At 34.7% G+C, this 15,044-nt stretch overlaps 1 long non-coding RNA gene across 2 annotated transcripts in view; it reads right to left on the minus strand.

Annotated features, from left to right (window-relative positions):
• Positions 1 to 15,044, minus strand: part of LOC123793626 (uncharacterized) — a 134,364-nt gene that overhangs the window by 110,901 nt on the left and 8,419 nt on the right. The window contains exon 1 of one of the 2 annotated variants that reach the window (XR_015722997.1): positions 5,915 to 6,065. The exons of the other annotated variant lie outside the window; for it this stretch is intronic. This is a non-coding gene — a long non-coding RNA (uncharacterized LOC123793626). Of the gene's footprint in view, positions 1 to 5,914; positions 6,066 to 15,044 lie in introns of those variants that run through there. 2 annotated transcript variants of the gene reach the window in all.

Here is a 15,044-nt window from a genome sequence, read left to right on the forward strand (position 1 = left end):
AATAATAAAATTGTGGTAGTAAGACAATTATCATCTTACTGATATTAAGGCAACAAAGGTTTAAGTAAAATTAAAATATCAACCCTCTGTACCCTAAAGGAATAGACAATTCTTGGGATATTCACCAAATTGCTCAATTTAGTAAAAATAATGGTGTAGTGAATTTTATGTAGTATTATAGATATTGCTATATAGATTATAAGGAAAACCTTCACAAGTAGAGTGGTGGAGAAATAAGATAAAGGGAAAAAAGGAAATTAGCTAAAATATAAAAGCATGTACAGGAAATCAAATATATGTAGCTAAGAAGGTCAGTAAACACCATACAGTGGAAGAAAATGGTATTTTCAGACAATGCATGGATTTAAATTCAGGAAATCTATTTTATTTTGTTTTAATTCCAGTATAGTTGACATACAGTGCTGTATTAGTTTCAGGTGTACAATATGGTGATTCAATGCTTCCATAAATGACCCTGTGTTCATCAGGACAAGTGCACTCCTTAATCTCCATCACCTATTTCACCCATCCCCGCCCCCACCACCATCCCTGGTAACCATCAGACTGTTCTCTATAGTTAAGAGTCAGGAAATCTAGGTTACAATTTTAGTTCCTGAGAGGGCCAATTCTAGAATGGTTGAAAAATAACCTCCAAAAATCCACTCCTCCATAAAAGCAATGAAAACAGTTGAAAACATTTCAAAATCAACACATTTTGAAACCAACCTTTTCAGAACTTTGGAAATCAACTAAAGACCTGTGACAATCTAAAGTGTGTTTGTTTACTCAAGAAAAATGGCTGAATCTCAGTAAGAGCAGCAAGCTTCTATCTCTTCTACCTTTAGCTCATTCCCCATCTCCCCTGCTCTGCAGTAGCCTTAAAAACTAACAGCATGGTACCTACAAATGTTATGAAAAACCAGCCATTTGGAAGCTACTGGATAAGACAAAATGGGATTGTAGCTTCCCCCAAGTCCCAGAGAATTGTCACTATTCGATCTGACCTGTCTGGCAGCTACTTAAAAGCTCCATTCTCAAGGGATGCCTTTATTTGATCTGATTCAGGGCCTGCTCTGTGAAAACCACTCTATCCTCAGGACATTTACCAAAAACAATTAGTAGTAATTGTTTGTCTTCATAGCTGCCTGGGTAGCATTACCAGTTAGGGCTAATAAGAGGCTGATCAAAAAACATTAAAGGATGGGGTGCCTGAGTGGCTCAGTAGCTTAAGCAGCCAGCTCTTGATTTCAGCTCAGGTCGTGATCTCAGGGTCCTGGGATTGAGCCCTACATCAGACCCTGTGCTCAGAAGGGAGTCTGCTTGTGGAGTCTCTCTCTTCCTTTCCCTCTGTCCCTCCCCCTGTTTGAGCTTGCTCTCTCTCTCTCTCTCAAATAAATAAATAAATAAATAAATAAATAAATAAATCATATATATGCAAAAACTGGGAAATGATGTGCGCATAGGGGCTTAAAAATGCCAACATATTCCTGGGAATCTAGAAAGTCACAGTCACGTGCTGGTTTGTGAACATACTAAGGAAAGACCTGCGAAGGTCCTAATCTCTGACCACTAAAGAGTGCGCACAAGCAAAGAGTGACTACCAAGGCAGACTTGTCAACTTCTTGCCAGAGCATTTAAGGAATACCCCAGTACAAGCATAGCACTCCTCAGCAATGTCTGGGAGATTTACTGGTCCAAAGCATTGAAGGAAATCTCTTTTCAATCATTAGCTACCACTAACTGAAGCAAGGAGAGACTTCAGTAGCACATATGACAAAGAATACATACTCTCCAGGCTATGTTCAGCAAAGTAACCAAATAAATAGCAATAATAACAAACCCCAGGGAAGAGAGGAAAATATGATTTCCAGAGTTGGAACACTGTACTATTTAAAATGTCCATTTTTCCAACAACGAAATATATGACATGTGCAAAGAGAAGAATCAGGAAAGTATGAACCATGCACAGGAATAAAAGCAGTCAATAGATAATGTCCCTAAGAAATCCTAGATTTTGTACTTACTAAACAAAGACATTAAATCAGCCATTTTAAATATGGTCAAAGAACTAAAAGAAATCTTGCATGAAGAACAGAAGGAAAGTATGAGAAAGATGTCTTACCAATAGAAGATATCAATAAAAAGAAATTATAAAAAAAGAATCAAGTAGAAATTCTGACGTTGAAAGTGCAATAACTGAAATAAAAAATTCTCTAGAGTAATAACAGCAGAAGTGAGCAGGCAGCATAAATCAATTTGAATACAGATCCACTGTGATTATCCCATTTAAGAAGCTGGAGAACAAGAATGGAGAAAAATGAACAGAGCCTCAGAGACCTGTGGGTAGGCTTCAGCCTACCAACATGCATATAATGGAAGATCCTTGAAGAGAAGAGAGAGAAGGACTATTTGAAGGAATACTGGCTGAAAACTTCGCAAATTTAATGAAAAACATGAATCTGCACATCTAAGATTAGTAAACTCCAAATAAGATACACTCGAAGAGATAAACATGTAAATATATCATAATCAAACATTTGCCAGACAAGTACAAAGAGAGAACTTCGAAAGTAGAAAAAAAAAAAAAAGTCACTCATCACATACAAAGGATCTTCAATAATATTGACAACTGATTTTTCAGAAACCATAAAGGGTAGAAAGCAGTATGATGATGTACTCAAAGTGCTGAAAGAAAACATACTGACAGTCCAAGAATCCTACATTCTGAAAAACCGTATCTTACAAATTAAGGAGAAATTAAGAATTCCAAGATAAAAACTGAGAATTTGTTGCTAGCAGAAATGCCCTGGAAGGGAATTTTTCAGGCTAAAATGAAAGGAAACTTGGGGGGCCTGGGTGGCTCAGGTCATGATCCCAAGATCCCGGGATCGAGTCCTGAATGGAGCCCTGCATTGAGCCCCGGCATCAGGCTCCCTGCACATGAGAGAATCTGCTTCTCACTCTTCCTCTGCTCCCTGACCAACTCCACTACTCATGCCCTTAAATAGATAGGTAAAATCTTAAAAAAAAAAAAAAAAAAAAAAAAAGGAAACTAGATATTATCTTGAATCCATACAAAAAAATTAAGTGCACTGGTAAAGGTAATTATATAGAAAAACATAAGAGAGGGTGTAAAATGTAGCTTTCCTTTGTAACTCTTTTACTCTACTCTCTTATTTAAAATACAACTGCATAAAGCAATATTTTAAAAACTGCATTGATGGGGCTATAACGCACAAAGATGTAATTTGTGTGCAAAGCATTGTACAAAGAAAGAGGAGAGATAGAGTTATTTGAAACAAATTTTAATATATCATTGAAATTAACTGGATATTAATCTGATTTAAATTGTCTGAAATTAAGATGTAAATTGTAATCTCAGGGCAACTACTAAGAAAATAACTCAAAAATATATAGTAAAAGAAACAGCTACAGATTTAAAATATAAAACATGAAAATGAGACAATTTAAACAATCAGATCATTAAAATCTGAATTTAAAAATCAACCATAATTAACAACCTTCTGAAATAATCACTTTACTATATCGGTGTCTACTTTTCTAATCTTAAAAAAAAGGTCCACTTATATTTGTAAACATAAATGTGTTTTAATTTAACATGATATTGTAAACCTTTTTTGGTCTCAGGTTTGGATTTGAAGTGTGTGGTGGGAAATTTTTAAATATGTTTTCTGTATATTGTAGAATGTATACGTACACACACGTAAACAGTCATTTTACGTGTTACATATGATTAAAATATAATGAAATGGATTCCTGATGTGTTCATGTATGTTAAACACATGAAACATTTTTAAATCATTGCTAGTGATTTCATAATCAAGCACAGAAAGTTGAAATCAAATCCAGAGTTCTAAGTATTTGCACTGACGTGATTTAAAGAGCTACCAACAATATACACGATAATACGTATCCTTTTTCCAAGTGATTTTTATTAATCTGAAAGCAATTTAAAGAATTCTTTAACCACAAAGTCTTATAACGTGAATTAATAAGCAAGAGCTGACATAATTTAAAATAAATTAAGTGCCCATTCAAATACTTTTGGTCTGTGGGCACATGCAAATTTGCTTGGAGAAGTTATTCTCTCAGCATTCCCTTCACATGGGGATTTGTGTGATGTTTGTTTTCACTAAGAAGGAGAAAATGGAAAAGCTATTTCAAGAACCAGATTTGATTGCTTTGAAAACAAACAAACAAAAAGTGCTTTTTCTTTTTGTAGCTTTGGGCTAATTGCTCTTCCCTTCAAATCTCTGTTTTCTTGTTGTTGCTGTTTCCCCTTTATCTATTTTCAAGGTAGATTTAATGGCTTATGGGAAAAACTTGTTTAATTTACTTCCTCCCTTTGAAAGAGGTTTTCTTCCCTATCTTTTCTTTCCTTACTCTCTGAAGTCTGATTTTAGTCTTAGCATGTTAAGGAATTAATAATGCATGTGACTGATTTTTTTTCTGATATTTTTTCAACTTTTAAGAGGTTGTGCTTAATGATCTGATCCCAGAAATGACATATCCTCATTTCAATTCTGCCTCTGAGAAAAACTATATTATCTCCAGAGAGCCATGATATAACCTTGTACATTTGTTATCTATTGCCTCGATTATACCATAGGAAGAGAGGAAAGCCCATTTTAAATAAAAACACTTTTGAGTTAAAAAAAAATGTGTTAAGGAATTTACATAATTAATTGTAATGATATGAAAATACAGCATGGGTATATTCATACCCACAGTTCTTGGTGACTAACTTTAAGACCAATACTTCCTTTTTTTTTTTTTAAAGATTTTATTTATTTGACAGAGATAGAGACAGCCAGCGAGAGAGGGAACACAAGCAGGGGGAGTGGGAGAGGAAGAAGCAGGCTCATAGTGGAACAGCCTGATGTGGGGCTCGATCCCATAACGCCGGGATCACGCCCTGAGCCGAAGGCAGATGCTTAACCGCTGTGCCACCCAGGCGCCCCCAATACTTCCTTTTGAAATATCTATATCCAAGTGATTTCTTATGTGTTATTTATATATATAAAAATAACGGCTAGTGTTAAGGAACACTTACTATCACCAGACACTATACTATGCTCTTGGTATATGTTGATTCCTTTAATATTTGTAACAATCTATTAGATAGATAGTATTATTACTGCATTTTACAGTAGAAAATACTGAAGTAAGGGACTGGTTAAATAATGTGTCCCAGGATTTGACTCCAATCTTGTGGTAGAGCCTGGGATTTTAACCTCTATCTATTGTTACCTATTGTTATCAATGAAAGAATTGCATTTAGTATCAAAAATAGATAATGTTTTCTAGTGAACGAAAGATAGACACATATGTGGTATTATAAATAACAGTAAACATCGGAAACCGGGGATGTACTGTATGGTGACTAACATAATATAATAAAAAATCATTAAAAAAAAAATAAATAAATAAATAAATAAATAACAGTAAAGATATAGACGTTTACTAGAATAATAAAATTTAGTGGATGTCAGAATTCCTCCAATGATTAAAACTCTATTCACCATAAAATAGTAAGTTGAAGCAAGATTTTAAGTAGAAATTTGCCAAACATACTCTTGAGGCTGGTTTTTCTAAAACTAGATGCCAGATATCTAAATCTGAAGTTTTAAAAGTATTTTCTTGCTGATTCAACAAAGTGCAAGGTAATCTTAAACAAAAAGTAATGCTTTTAAGTCCTCAAAAATGGGCTAGTAGTATTGACTTTTATATTTTTATGAAAGAATGAAAATTATAGTTCTCTCAGATATATAGTAAATTAATAGTTGTGGTTGGGTCAGAGAGCTTTGTGACTAAAGCATTTAATTTATGGATTTAGGATAAATTTATAATTTCCCTAGTCTGTTCAAATGAAAACAACAAGAAGCAGGGGTACCTGGGTGGCTCAGTGGTTAAGCGTCTGCCTTTGGCTCAGGGCGTGATCCCGGCGTTCTGGGATCGAGCCCCACATCAGGCTCTTCTGCTGTGAGCCTGCTTCTTCCTCTCCCACTCCCCCTGCTTGTGTTCCCTCTCTCGCTGGCTTTCTCTCTGTCAAATGAATAAATAAAATCTTTAAAAAAAAAAAAAGAAAACAACAAGAAGCAAAATCATATATATTTGAGCCCATCTTAGCATTAATTTTAAACATAATTTTACATTATACACTTATTTTATGCGAGGCACTCTTCTATGTGTTCCATAAATATTACTTCATCTTTCTACCAATTTTGTGCAGTGGCATAGTCCTCTACATTAAAAAAAATTTTTTTTAAGATTTTATTTATTTTTGTGCATGTGTTTGCAAGACAGAGAGAGAGAATGAGCTGGGGGGCGGGGCAGAGGGAGAAGCAGACTTCCCGCTGAGCAGGGAGCCCAAGGTGGGACTAGATCCCTGAACCCTGGGATCATAACCTGGGCCAAAGGCACTTAACTGCTGAGCCACTCAGGTGCCCCTGTCATCTACAATTTATAGATGAAGAAACTCAGAGAGATTAAACAGCTTGCCCAATGAGGCAAACACAGCTAAAATGTGGCAGACACAGGAAAAAAGACTCAAGATCTGCTTCCTAAATTTCTGATCATATCCATTATCCTATATTGTGTATCTTGGGCCTTTAAAATTGTCATAAGTTACCATTCTTTCTCTCTCTCACACATACACAAAATAAAACAATCCAAATCTCTAAACAGGTGCCACATTTTATTGACAGATCTATTATCCAGGGGCATTATTAGACGGCTGACTTGATATAAGGTTGATGGAAAAGTTATATGAATAATTTGTAGAAGCAGTCAACCTACAAGTAAGTTTGAATTACTTACTTATTAAGTTATACTCCTAGAATCATCATACATATATTTTGAGTATTAAGATTTTTTATTTCTGGGGTGCCTGGGTGGCTCAGTCGGTTGACTGTTTGCCTTGCGCTCAGGTCATGACTCTTTGGCTAAAGTCATCATCTTGGGGTCCTGGGATAGAGCCCTGCGTCAGGCTCTCTGCTCAGCGGGGAGCTTGCTTCTCCTTCTCCCTCTGCCTGCCTCTTCCACTTCTTGCGCTCGCTCTCTCTCCGTCAAAAAATAAATTAAATCTTTTTAAAAAATTTTAAAAAGATTTCTATTTCTAAAATTATTTTCAGTAGCTTTCTTTGCATCAATTGGTAATGATGTTTTAAGTCACGGTTAATAATTGAGAAGCATTTATTCTTTTTCAAACAGTTGGATAAATGTAATTTTGAATTAAAAACTTGTGAATTTGAAACAAATACATGTTCTCATCTTTCACCATGCACCACTCCGAGTACATAATCACTGGGCACTTCAGACTGGACATCAAGGAAAGAGAATGACCCTACATTCAAGTGCCTACCACTGATCTTTCTTTTTCCTGTGTATTTAGGTCCGCGTTATAACACTTAAAAACAAATTTACACATAAAGATATACATGATGATCAACCATTTATTGTGCCTATGAGAGACCAAGAACTAACATTTTTATAACATTTCATAACCACAAGTTACTTTCATACACTTTATTCAAGAACCTTAAGTTACCTACACAAGAACTTATTTTTGCCCATATTTTTGAATAAAGATCAAAGGATTGATATTCATAGAGCACTGTGATTTTTGATCATTAACTGAGTAACTTTAAGAAAATAATAACACTTCTGCACCTCAGTTTTTTTACCTTCAGAACAGGGCTGGTAATACACACTTTTCTTACTTCAAGGCTTTCTACTAATACCAAGATAAGACAGGCAAAAAGAAACCGCATACTGCAAAGAGCTTTTCCTTGTCTCAGTTTTCCCATATAAACAACATGAGCCAATGTGAAGTTCCTAGAGCATCACAGAAATTTTTTCTGTAACAAGAAGTCTATTATATAAATGTAAAATGTTATTGGCTGCTCATGAACACATTTGCAACCTAGTTTAGCAAGACTTTAAGTTATAATTTATGCAGTGTTCATGTTTTTCTTTCTCTCAACATTTATATTGTAGGATTAAAATTCTAAGACATTCTACTTCTGTTGCTTGGACTTGGATTCATCCAAGGTTAAGTCTGTAATGCATTTCTGTTCCCCTTCTTACTCTTAACAGGGATTAAGAGACTTGCCAGACCTGGGTTTTAAGAAGAAGCGTAATTAAACAATAGCAGAGTACTTATTTTTAAGGAAAGGTAGTTTCATGCTGTTCAGATAGACAAACTCTGCCATGGAAAGCCTAAAGTGTTAGTCCAAAAATGGGATGATAACCAGTATGCCTGGTGTTATAGAAAGAACTGATATCTCACTTTAAATATATTACTAGCAAGCTAATTTTTTATAGCTCTGATCATTGAAACCCCTTTGAAGACGCTATTTCATTAGACCATAACCCCGTTAAAATGTAACCAAAGGCTTGGGTCATCATTTACTACAAATGGTTTTAATCAAAGAAAAATGCTCAGAGGAACAGAGGTGGCCAGTATTTTGTGTAATGCAATAGCTCCCCCATCTTACAGACTAAAGAATATAAACTAGAATTCTTTCGATATATAATATTCACGGTGTCTATATTGTATTTCTCAATTCTATTTTCTTTCCTTAACTCTTGCAAAGAAGAGAAACCTTATCCCTAATGTACCTGTCCCCAAAGTATCCATTATTTCTACATGATCTTCTCAGAACATAAAACCCTACAGGCAACTGCAAGTATCTCACTGACTGGGATACTTAAAAATTATCTTGCAAAGTTAAATAAATACCATGGATATCCTACGCTTTTTCACATGTTCTGAGAAAATGAAATTTTCATTTATTTGCTGTATGCTTTAAAAATGATATTCTTGGGTATCTGGGTGGCTCAGTCAGTTGAACGACCAACTCTTGATTTTGGCTCAGGTCATGATCTCAGGGTGATGAGATGAGCCCCTGTTGGGCTCTGTGCTCAGCAGAGAGTCTGCTTGGGATCTCTCTCCTCTCCCTCTGCCCCTCCCCCCACTCATGATGGCTCTCCCCCCCCTTTCAAATAAATAAATAAATAAATAAATAAAATCTTTAAAAAAATAAAAATGATATTCTTACTCATGGTCTTTTTTCCGCTTATATTCTGATCACTTAGTAACACTATTCAACAACTATCTCTCCAAATTAGTTTGACTCAATACTTAAATATTAAGCATTTTCAGTCTTGCAAAATAGCTAAAGAAAATACGAAACAAATTAACTCACATCTTCTTAATAGTGATTACACGAGTAATTCAATTAAAATCCTAAAAATTGGGGCACCTGGGTGGCTCAGTCGGTTAAGCATCTGCCTTCTGTTCAGGTCATGGGGTCCTGGGATCATCATGCCCCATGTTGGGTTTCCTGCTCAGTGGGGAGTCTGCTTCTCGCTATCTCCCTCTTCCCCTCTCCCTGCTCATCCGAGTGCTCTCTCTCTCTCAAATAAATAATATCTTTAAAAAATAAACAAATAAATAAAATTTTTTTTTAAATCCCAAAGATTACTTACTTAAGACAATTCAGGTGAAAGGATTTTTTTTAACTCTGAAATTTCTGAAAAATTGCATGTGAATATATTAAAATCAACATTTCTGAAATTATTTTATGTAATATATGAATTCAAATTTGTCAATTTTTAAAGTTTCATCAAGCCCGATAGACTATAGAATTTTTCTATATTTAGCACTATGAAACAAATACAAATTGTATGACAGCCAGGAAAAAGAAATGCCCATCACATAAAAAAATCATAATGATGAATAGAAGAAAGGAGAGTTACAGATATTTTTCATTTTATAAAGTATGCATTCAGTAGTCTACTAAATGTAAAGCAGACTTTTAAAAAAATTTATCTCTTAATATTACATCAAAGACATGGTTTCATTTGGGAAAAATCACCACCTCCCCATATACACCACCACCCAGATTTGAGAACATTTGGCAGAGTACATATTGGTTAAAGCTATTGAATGTTTAATAACGGAGCCATGCAAGGACACGTAGAACCTTGTCTCCAGTTATGGTCTGGGACCGGCTTGTGGGCTAGATGCAGCCAATTGTGTGCATCTCTTCCCAAATCTGGTTCACTGACCTCATACAGTAGATTGAAATCGCCCAAGGTTGGATCGTTTAAACCACGGATTTTGGCAAAGTTTATATATCAAAACCTTTCCCATCCTATCCCCTCTTGCCAAGCTGGTTGTTAAATATTTACCAGTGTATTACAGCCAGTAGCAATTTTAAACCTAGAAAATAGATTCCAGCGTCAAATTTCCTCTTTGGCTGGTCACTCTGTGCAACATTGTCCAAACTGCTGAAATTTCTCCTACTAATTCTCTGGCTCTATGATACATGTACAGAAACCTAGAACTTCTCTTTTTGTTTTTATACTCAGGATGACCACAGTGTTACAGAACTGTGCTTGGTAAATGAAGACCATTATCTAATATATGAATTCTAATCTAAAAATCGAAGATTTGTCATCCTCCATCAAATTAAATATTAGCATACATTACTGATTGCATAGATTCTGCAATCTTGTGAAATTAGTTCTTAAAAAAAGGAAAATTTTAAATCAATGTGCTTACCTTAAAGCTACAACTTTTTTTGATTCAAATATACATGTCAATATATACAGAGTATTAAAACTATCTAGATACTTTAAGCATTTTTATTAAAAATTATTTTTTTAAAAAAAGATTTAAAAAGATTTAAAAGATTTTAAAAGATTTTATTTATTTATTTGAGAGAGAGCGAGAACATGACCGGGGTGGGAGGGCGGGGGGGAGGGGACTCCCCACTGAACAGAGCCCACCGTGGAGCTGGATCCCAGGGCCCTGGGATCATAACCTGAGTCGAAGGCAGATGCTTAATCAACTGAGCCACCCAGGCGCCCCTAAAAGTTAATTAATTTAAGCTAAAAGCACAAGTTCAACTAGAATAGAGGGGAGAGAAAAATCAAAGAAAATAAAATTAATTCTAAATAAAATGCAGTTTTACTAAAGTGCTTTTCTTGTGCTTTTCCATTCGAATATATAGCAATTGATGGACTTCAGTATTTAAATAAAATGTGTTTTATCATTTAAACAGAGTTAATAAAAATTGTTTAATATGTAAATGAAATTAATGTAAAATTTGAATATCTGTTTTGTATTAGTTGGCCCTGCTAATATTTATTATAATATTAAACTAAAAAACAATGGTTTTCAAAATATAGGAAGCACAGAATCACCTAGAGGTCTTGTAAAAAGATTCCTTGGCCCCAGCCCAGAGTTTCTGTTTCAATAGATCTGGAGTATATCTGAAAATCTGCATTTCTAACAACATAATGGTCCAGGGGCCACACAGTGATAAGTACTGCTTTAAGGTACAGGTCTGTTTGATACTGACTTTATCAAGGCTAACCACCCTCACGCTGATAAATTACTTGAGCTGTTGCCTAATTAATAAACCTCAGCACCTTTGCTTTTAGAAGTATAAAGAAAAGCTTTGCGAGGTTATTACCCTGTTGGTTCACAAACTGTCCCCTGTACATGGAGAGCAAGTAAAAACCAAAGAAAGAGGCAAACGATTGGTAGGTGGTAAGTTTAATAAGCAAAAAAACCTAAAAACAAAAACAAAAACAAACTTACATATGAGTCTTGTCTGGGGTGGCTGCAAGACAAGTCGAGCTCCACACCCACCTACTTCTATTCATATAGAGGCCTTAACTGGGTTCAGTCACATATACGCTCCATATGTCCTCTTGATGACCTCCTCTAACATATCCACAACTAGTCGGCCCCATGATGGAAAAAAAAATAGCTTAGATTTTCTAAAAACCAAATTGTATATTTTCTGAAATCCAGTAACTCAAACATTAATTCTGAATTTATCGTCTCTATATTACAAAACAATTCTCCCATTATATCATTGTTCTCTCATTTATAAAGTATTCATCCTTGGAAAATCAAAGTTTTTGTGTGTGCTGTTAGAAGAAAAAATTGTACCTACGTGAATTCTCGTAAAATTTGTGGTAATTGGTGACAGAAAAACCAAGGTGTCTTTAAACTGTTTTGTCATCTTTTTTGTTTTTTTATTAGTTTTGCATTACATGTTTTATGTTGTCTTTGGTTATTCAGTTTTAAAAAAAAATATTAGCTACTAATTTGTTTGCACAAATTTTTCATAATAATACATCTATCACAGAACCTTTGTACCTCAAAAGACAGATATTTATATATTTTTTTACTATATGCCATTATCCTCAATTTAATTAAAAAATATCAGTAAGAAAATATCCTCAATTTAATTAAAAAAATATAAAGTAAGCTGCAACAGTAAAAGTAAATAATTACGGAGTTTAGACAAGACAATATATACTAGCTTCTGTCATGCTTCTAGAAAGAAGTCTCTTCTGCCCGGGGCTGATCCCATGCAGATAGGATCTTCTACTAATTCTTTGGATGCTGTGCTCCAGCAATTTATTAACTCTTTTCCATATTTTATGCCTTATTTCTTAATGGGATCTGACTTGATAGATCCTTCAACACCCTCTATCTGCACCAATGTCTTTTCATTTGAATGAATGATCTGTACCCTTAGATTTCTCATCTGCCATTTTCTCCTTGACCCACTGCAAGAAGGGCCTATCCTCTAATTTTATTCTACTGAAACTGGTCTTTCTAGCATCACTAGTGATACCTGTTAAATCTTCTCCCCTTATTTCATTCCTTCTGTTACTAATCTCTCTGCAAAACTTGATACTGTTCTCCAACCCATTTCTTGAAATCGTTTGTCTTTGCTTTTCCTGATATCATTTTCTCCATCGCTGTATTAAGATACGTTCTTTTTCAACTTATTTCCATCTCTTTTTTCATTAATTCCTCTGCTATTCTTATACTTCCAGGATCCATCTTTAGTCAGATGTTCTCACTCAGGTGCTATCACTTAATCCCATGATTTTGTCACCTATAAATTTAAAAATTTAAGAGTTTATTTGAACACACATTGACTTGAATTGGGCAGCACCAGACCAAAGGTGATTAGAAGAGCTCCAGCAACAGGAGCTAGAGGAGAGGTTTTTATGGAGAAGATGTGGAGGCAAAGCAAAGGCATTATTTGAATCGCTACAGCTTAAGCAGTTGCGTTATTTGGGAGATCTTAGTTGGCTATATATGATTGGTTGTTCTAAGTTTCATTTTCTCTGATTCCAGTGCACTGACTCTGGTTTAGGTTTTGGTTTACCAAGGCATTAGAGTCATGTTAGTCTAATGGCTCCTTGTTTAATTACTTTAAACTCACAGATCCCCAGGCTTATTTAAGTTAATGGCTCTTCTTTGTGGCACTTCCAATTGTGCCACATATTGCTATGATTCCTTGGAACCACAAGGAATCACTACTTACTATTTTTTTACTCAAATTCTACAAGTATTTTTTAAATCAACTTTTATCCAAATGTAGCCCAGGTGATTCTCCCTTCTTTGCAATAGGAGAAGACCTACTAATAGGACTGGAGAGTGGGAGAAGTAGGCAGCGGGATCTAGTTGATTCTAATTCTGCCTTTACTTCTCTCCATGAAGCATGGAAAAGTTAGCTTACGGTCTCTGCATGTCACTTTTTAAAAACAAAATTAGTGGTTGAAATAGGCTCCAGATGGTAGCTACACTTGTGGTGAGCATAGCATAATATAAAGAGACATTCAATCACTATGTTGTACACCAGAAACTAAGACAACATTATGTGTCAACTATAAATAGAATAAATAATTTTTAAAGTCTATAAATTCCCTTCTAATTATACATTTCTGTTCTTGAAAACTGATAACATTTTATTAATAAACAATAATTTGGAAAGTAATCATTAGTGATCAGTATATATATTTACTTAAAGGTATATATTACTGCTTATGTAAGTAAAATTAAAATATATTAATGAATTTCTCCCTCCCTAGGAGCAAATACAACAAAACATTCTGATTATAGTAACACACATATAAAAGTATAGGGGTTACATACGGAATTAATGTAAATGTCAATTATCTGATTTTAATTTTGAGTAAATCATTGGCTTGGGTCATGATCTCAGGGTTTTGGGACGGAGCCCTGTGTCAGGCTCCCTGCTCAGCAGGAAGTCTGCTTCTCCCTCTCTCTCTGCCTCCCCACCCCCACCCCCACCCTCATTCGTTAGCTTTTGCTCACTCTCTCTCTCAAATGAATAAATAAAACCTTTTTTTAAATCAAAGATACAGTGCAATAAAAATTCAGATTAGCTAGAAAAAGTACTTATTTATTTGGAGGTAACTACTAATAGATTGTGCTCCAAGAATGTTTCATTATCAGTTCATGCTGTTAACACCTGAAACACAAAGACTACTAGAAACAGAAAATGGAACAAAGTGTCAATTGCTTTTTCATGGTGACTGTTATATATATATAAAAAAAAACTTCTTATTTTCATGGACTGCAGTTTCTTAAAGTCAGGTATTCTGTTTTATCCATGTCCCAATTGCTAGCTTAGAAAAAATAAAACAAAATACATTTAAAAAATAAATGTTGTACCTCTATTGAACAGTCTGTTCCATGTAAGTTTTATATATGTGACTTTTTCTAAGATTAAAATAACAAAGGAGAAACTGAGCTGTTTGAAATCACAAAATAAATGGTTAAGAAAAAAACCTGGCAAGTTATCTTATGCATATTCATATTATCTTACAGCTGTCTTTATGAGTTATAAGAATAAATGTTAAATTTGAAACTATGAAAGATAAAAATTAAATCTTTGCATTCATTACACTTTACAAATAGTTGTCACCTTGAGTAAAAGTGATCTGCAGAGAATGTGAAATTCTAAATTTGCTGACTGGATCATAGCTGAAACTACAAACACACTCGGGTATATTGTACCTGATGCTCACTTTCTCTTCCAAAATTCAACAATTTTGTTCAAATCCACGGTTTACTCTTGGGCTATTCATTACTCTTGCCTTTCGGGTTCAGCATTTGTTTCGTAGTGCACACCATGGCACAGATACATTGTATTAAACAGCAACAGCAAATGAAC

Source organism: Ursus americanus, chromosome 35 (assembly GCF_024610735.1).
Source record: "Ursus americanus isolate L20-20 chromosome 35, mUrsAme1.1.p, whole genome shotgun sequence".
NCBI classification, from domain to species: Eukaryota; Metazoa; Chordata; class Mammalia; order Carnivora; family Ursidae; genus Ursus; species Ursus americanus.